We start from the raw sequence: 7,279 nt of genomic DNA, 5'->3' as shown, positions 1-7,279 counted from the left end.
TTGTCGCCATGATGATTTCCTCGACCACCGCAGGGGTGGCGCACCACCACGCCCACCTCGACGATCCTGGGCGTGTCGGCAAAAGATCGACGAGCACCGCCTCAACCCTCTATATAAGCTACGACCAAGCCCACCTATCTCTCTCTTTCACCACACACTACATTCATATTGCACCAAGTCGCACTACCGGATTTTGAGACTTTGCCGTGTGCCCAGGGCACACGGCAAAGCCCTAAAAACACTCGGCAAAGTGTTTGCCGAGTGTAACACTCGGCATAATACTGTCGGCATACACAGTGCCGGCAAACAGCTGTTTGCCGAGTGTTTTATATCACGCACTCGGTAAACATATTTGCCGAGAGCCAAATACGACACTCGGCCAAAAAAAGCGACCTAACGGCGCCAGGGCCTTAACGTCCTCTTTGCCGAGTGTCTAAGGGATACACTCGGCAAACACGAGGACACGTGGTGCTCGCACATCGTCCCTTTTTTGGGCAGTTTGCCGACTTTGCCGAGTGTCCATGGAATACACTCGGCAAATCACGGCACGTTTGCCGAGTGTATTGGAGGGTACTGGCAAAGTGAGCACAGAATAGCGCCCAGATAGCATAGTTTGGCGACACATGGCACTCTTTGCCGAGTGTATTGGAGCACACTCGGCAAACTGGCATCCAAAATGCCAGATTGAACAGCCTTGCGACACGTGTCACGTTTGCCGAGTGTTACACTCGGCATAGCCTTGTTTACCGAGTGTTACACTCGGCAAACTGTTATATACCAGATTGCCAATTGATCCATACCAGATTCAAAATTATCGCTGCAATTCAAAACAATTTATATATATTTCACAGATTACCACCTTCACATAAACATCGCATATTACACAAACATCACATAAACCGTCGCATAAACATCACATATGCCACAAACATCACATAAACCGTCGCATAAACATCGCAAGTGACACAAACATCACAAATTGTCGTGACAAGATAGCAAAACATAGTCCAAACAAAAAGAAAATGTTGCAGGCCGTAACGGACTCCACAGTTGATTACCACCTTAACCTGCATCAATCAAGGAGTAGAAACACTAAGTAAGAAGTATGCATTTGAAAGTAAACAGAAATGCTAAGTATGGATATGGGGTTACAAAAGTAAGTTTTCAAAGTGAGGAGAACAAACCAAAGTGAGGTGGAGTACCAAAATGCGAACCTCCAGCTCCAGGCGTATTCGATCCCTCTGATGGATACTGCACAAAGGAGGAGATAGTTAGCACAACACTCTATGGTTGCAGGAATGGCAATAATGGTGATTACAAGGTTATAAACTAACTCACAGGAGTGTGTGGAGCCTGTGGAGCAAGTGGACGAGAAGGGGTTGGCATCGGTGGCGGAGTTTGGCCCATTGCAGCATAAAGGGGCGTCATCATCGCATACCATTGGGATTGTTCTGCCGCCATCCTCTCCTCGAACGATCTCTCTAATTCGTGCCGGAGCCTCCTTTCTTCATCCAGCTAGGCCTACAGTATGTCATCGCAATCTCATCATCGTTCCAATGCAAAGCATGTAAAGATCATGGAGGATGAATGAAATAGAACTAACCTGGATTTCGTTCATCGCAATCCGTGTAGGCTCTGGGCGAGGGCGTATACCCGGACCTGAGCTCGTGCTCTGAGCTCTAAGCTGAGAGAGAGAGGGAGTGGTGGCCGTATCGAGTGTGCCGTCGCCAATCCAGAACCAGCCATGTTTCTTGCCTCCTCCTACCCTCATAACCACTTCCCCATCAAGATCATGCTCGCTCGGATCAAAGTCTGGGCCATGGACCTCCTTTGCCATCGATGTGTATCCATCCAAGCGAGCCTTGAGGTTCTCGTTGGTGTACACTGAGGCCGGGTCATTCAGGTCATAAGCAACCCCGTACATCGCCTTTGACTTATGGGCCAAAGCATAAGCCTTGAACTGGGAGAGAGGCTGACCATCATTTTTTGCCGACTGCAACAGAAAAGCAATAACATTCATAAAGGGGGCGCCCGCACAGAAATTAAGGAGAACTGAGCTTGGGAACAACAGATGCTATTGCATACCCATCTAGCCGCAAAACCAGCCAGCCCAGGTTTGCTGAGTGCCAAATCACGGACACTCGGCAAATCACTTGTTTGCCGAGTGTGAACGCAAGAACACTCGGCAAACACCTGAATTTTTTTTGGCTACAAATGCACTTAATGAATTAAAAATAGCAAACGGACCCACAAAAATGCCAGATTTTAACATCGAATATGCTATGTTGTATGTTGAGTGTAGAAAAAGTTTCAAGGTCAAACGACGATTCAACCGTCACTTCGGCTTCAAACCTGATCCTTTCCCTCTCGAAACCACGATTCTTCCTCGAAGATGTTTCGGTTTCTAAGCATCGTACGTGATAACTTTTGCGAAACCTTCTCAAATTTTTATCACAGCCTCTACGTATCATATCATGACACTATGGCAAGTCTCATATTTTTCAGACTTCGTTTGTTTTTTTAGAATTAGAAAACCAATAAGCTACATGTTGGTGGTCGAGTGTTGCCGCCCAGATGTTTCAAATTTCTTTTCATTTCTTGGGTAAGGCCTAAAAATAGACTCAACAACATGAATATGATTTTTCTACCCATTTTTGTTCATTATTTCATGTACTTGCAGATCAAATTTGACTTATATCCATTAAAAGCCAAGAAATGCACTTAATGAATTAAAAATAGCAAACAGACCTAGAAAAATGCCAAAGTTTAACATGGAATATGCTATGTTGTATGTTTAGTGTAGAAAAAGTTTCAAGGTCAAACGATGATTCAACCGTCACTTTGGCTTCAAACCTGATCCGTTCCCTCTCGAAACCATGATTTTTTTTCGGAGATGCTTCGGTTGAAAAGCATCGTACGTGATAGCTTTTGCGAAACCTTCTCAAATTTTTACCACAGCCTCTACGTATCATATCATGACACCATGGCAAGTCTCATGTTTTTCTACCCATTTTTGTTCGTTATTTGACTTATATCCATCAAATCATTTCTTATGCAAAAGAGTTGTCCATAAAGTTGGATTTCGATGGAACATAGCAAACATGTTATCCATCCAAGAATCACCAAATGAAGTCACTTTTTTGTTCCACCACTTCTCACTATGCTACCAGCTACCTTCTCTGATACACTTAACGATGAACCAAGCAAAACCCATAGATCAGAAGGGCAACTTGGTGTGTCAAGCTGATCTACTTTTGCTTCTTCCACTTGGCAAGCATTGAAAATTCCTTCTTTGTCTGGATGACAGCTGGAATGATAGTATATAGCAGAGAAATTCTTTTTTTAAGGCAAGGAAGAAGAATTATCATTCTCCTTTGTTTGTGAGCTCAGCTCATCACACGGTAGCATCTTTGACACATGTTCAGAGCACAACTGAGTCCAAGGGCTGCTCCCAGGAGTCCACATCTGCTGCATCTCAATCTTGAAGCACGACTGAATTCTAACTCCAAGTTCATAACAATATCATCCTTAAACCATACTGCAGTAGTACCGGAATCGATATGTGACGGCCCTTGGTTGGTTGTTATTACGAGAAAGAAAAGAGAACAAAAGGAAACCAAAAAGAAAATAAAGGAAAAAAATAGTTTGCCGAGTGCTTAATATCGGGCACTCGGCAAACATTTATGCCGAGTGTCCGTTAGACGACACTCGGCAAAGGGGCGACTCGCCGTCAGCCGCCGAACGGAGGGACACGTGACGCGTTGTTTGCCGAGTGCCCGAATTCGCCGAGTGTTTTTTCTCTCTTTTGCCGAGTGCTATTGTTTGCCGAGTGTTTTTTGAGGTATTTACCGAGTGCCTAATTGTTTGCCGAGTGCTTTCGTCGGGCACTCGGCGTAGGTGGTTGTCTACCGAGTGCCCGATATAATGCACTCGGCATACACATCGATTCCGGTAGTGTCAGCCGAAATGGCTTAACTCGGGAGAATTCTCCTCTTCGCATAATTCTGGCCATCGCCGCCATTGTCGGCCTTTCTCCCTCTTCGGTGAGCCATAGCCTGATTACTCGCGTCTATGGCATCTCTAGCACTTTTCTGATCGTCCATGTATGCTTCTTGTTTGCAGTCCTAAGTTATAGCCTAGCCCACGATTGTTAGCTCCTCCGCTCCGCTACTGTACCTCGTCATCCGGCCACCGTAGGGCTCCACAGCTGCCGACTATTCAGCAAGCTTCACTACGATATGTAGAGACCAACGACATGGCAAGTTGATCATAAAACCCATAGCGACGAGGTCTTCTCCTTTCCGCCACCACACACGTCTGCTTTTCCTCACTGCCGGCATGCTCTAATGATCATAGAATCTCATGCCTCACCCGCATGCACTCGCAGTAGTTCTGCGAACCTAAGGCAACTCAAAAACCCCGCTAAAACCCGCTGCCATTTCATTTTTCTTAATAAAATTGTTTTAGCCAGGACTGGGTCTCAGGAATTTAGGGCTATTAGCAGTAATCTGAAGCCTAACAAAATGAGCCATAGAATCGAACCGAATCGATCAATTAAGTTTGTGGTATTCTTGATGGAATCAGCTGCTCGTCCTACTGTTGACCTACAGCAACGATTGTATGTGTGTGTAGGTACAGCAAGAAAGATAGGTGGTTCAGTTGTTGGGATTTGAAAGCCCTATTCAATCTGTTTGGTTGAGGCCTGGATGGCTTAGGTTCATGTAATTTGTGTTTCCTCTTTATTCATAAGTTTTAGATGTATCTTGGAAACAGATCCTTGGATGTTCAACTAATCAGATACAATAATGACAGTAGCAACGTCCTCATATTATCATCTGTTTTCAATTTTTAAGAGATGATTTTCCCCCCTTGGAAGTCATGATGAGATGAAAAATGGAAGAAACAAGCTTACTAATTCTGTTATAACGTTCAAATGGCCCATTAGGCACATTTTGGTTTGTGGGCTGGCCATGTCTACTTGTCTAGGCTAGTGCTTCACTTCATTGATTGTTCGCTGCTTTGTAGCTTCATTTGTCATACTTGTTAATTTACCTTTTAAACCTGGTGAGTGTGTTTTAGATACAATGGACCCCCTCATGCCAATATGACATGCTTGTTGGATTCAGTTATAGGGGCCTCATTCCTTGGTGATTGCGGTTAGTAAGGCTGTTACATCTATGATATGATCTGCGATGTAATGAGGCAAACAGGTTTTTCTGTTTACACACAATGAAGCAGTTAATACGATACCAGTAAAAGCACTAACGAGATGAAAATTAAAGTACAAATTGATGGGTTTAGTTAATTAACACTTGACGGATTAGACTTAGGCTTAACTATAGTGGAGAAGGTTGACTAAACTGGAAAGTCATGTTACAAATTGAAGCCAATAAAGATATATGTTTGCTAAAGTGGAACTGTAGTAGTCGGTTTACCCTTATTCTTCACCAAGTACATTTTATACTTTTTTACTGTCTTGAAGTACAATGTTATGCTCTTTAGTTTTGCTCTGCCCTCCTTTCTCTTCTAAATATGTTGTTTCATATTTTGGTGTATGTATAGTTAAGTTCCATTACATAGCTTTTGTTATCACGTTACATTCCAAGTCTGCGCAATATATAAAAGGGCTTTTTAGATTTATGCCATTATAAATATTACGGTTTTGAAATATGTCACTGCACTTTCGTTATTTGGAAAGATGCCATTATAAATCTCCTAAAATTGGATCCATGCTATTATGAATCTTCTGAAATTGGATTCATGTCATTACAGATCTCCTAAAATTGGATCCATGCCGTTACAAAATGTGCCTAGAGACTAAGGTAATGGTATGGATCTAATTTCATTAGATTTATAATAACTTCTTTCCAAATACCGAAAGTTTAGTGGGATATTTCAAAACGGTGATATTTATAATGGCATAAATCCAAAAAAACCCTATATAAAAATATAAAAATTCAATTGTTTCATTTTCAAATCTTATCAGGTACTTTTCAAAACAGTAAGGAGGCTTTGCATTGTGTGCATAAAAGACAGTATGAACACTTCACTAGCCACGCCCAGTATTTATGATGAGGAACAACCTCCAAAAGTTTCCGCTGATCTATCATGTTCAAGGAACAACATCGATGAGGATGATGACTGGGTAATAGTCGAGAAACAGCGGATCACCATATTAATTCCTCCACTATCGCCTGATGCTGCAAGCCCTCAAGCAGATATGCCCAAACTAAGTTCTCAACATTCTAGCTTAACAAGAAGGAGCAAGAGAGATTGCGATGCTGCCAGAAAGAAGCACCCAAAGCAGATGTCTGCCAAGAAATCTCAGGACTCTTCTCCAGAGGATGGCAGTAGCGAGAAAGCTCAAGTCATCCAATCTGAAAGTAAAGTCCATAAAAAAGTTCCAAGGATGACAGGTGAGATACCGACGCAAGGTAGGCCTACTGCCCCTGTTGCAAAATCAGAATGGACTAAAGGTGCAGGTCATGCTGTTCAAGGTTTGTTTCATCAAGGCAGCGAGAAAGTGACCAGTTCATTTGGAAGAATGGATAAGCCAAGGATGCCAGTTGTTTCTTCACGCGTTGCAAATAAGGAATGCGAGCATGGCTTCTTGAGAGACGAGTTGCTGTGTTTGGCGGACAGAGGAATTGGCTTTTCGATTGTGGTCTTGGATGGTTCGTCGACATATTGGACAGTGAAAAGCTTGGGATGTACCAGCTAGTCTCCCTTACAATGAACCAGCTGAAAGAGATGGGCGTTATTGCTGTAGGTCCACGGAGGAAACTGATCCATGCCATCGACAATCTCTGCCGTATGCACAAGTTTGAGATGGTTTCTTAATCTCAAGCACATCTTAGTCGGTTAGAGATTTCCAAAGCTATTCTAGGAAGGAATGTATGAAGTGGTCTTTGATTGTAGGCAGTTCAGTAACTGAAGCCATACACGTCCCTTGGATGTCCAAAAGGTTCTTTCATGACCAAGGCCAGAAGATGGAGCCAGTGCTGAAAATTTTAGAAGTAGAAAAACTAAACGCGATAGAGAGTTCGTCCTGCTTCAAAACGCATTTTCGAGATTATCCTCTGTAAGAACATCTGACACAGAAATAGATGGTACCATGTAATCTTGCATATATCATACGGTATATGGAGCGACATTTTAACAGCCTTTGATTCTTTTAAGAGCTGAGAACTTTGATGGACGTGTTGGGTCTCTTCCCGGGCGACTTTGAGATGTCTCAGTGGGAAGTGACACAATTGTATAACTTTTGTGTTTTGAGCAG

General features: G+C 43.0%; 1 pseudogene; it reads left to right on the top strand.

The window, feature by feature from the left end:
• The first annotated feature begins 6,037 nt into the window (after positions 1 to 6,037).
• Positions 6,038 to 6,840, top strand: LOC133895098 (uncharacterized; annotated as a pseudogene).
• Positions 6,841 to 7,279: the final 439 nt, after the last annotated feature.

This window comes from Phragmites australis, chromosome 16 (assembly GCF_958298935.1).
Source record: "Phragmites australis chromosome 16, lpPhrAust1.1, whole genome shotgun sequence".
Classification (NCBI taxonomy): Eukaryota; Viridiplantae; Streptophyta; class Magnoliopsida; order Poales; family Poaceae; genus Phragmites; species Phragmites australis.
This window is presented reverse-complemented; position numbering and strand designations above follow the sequence as displayed.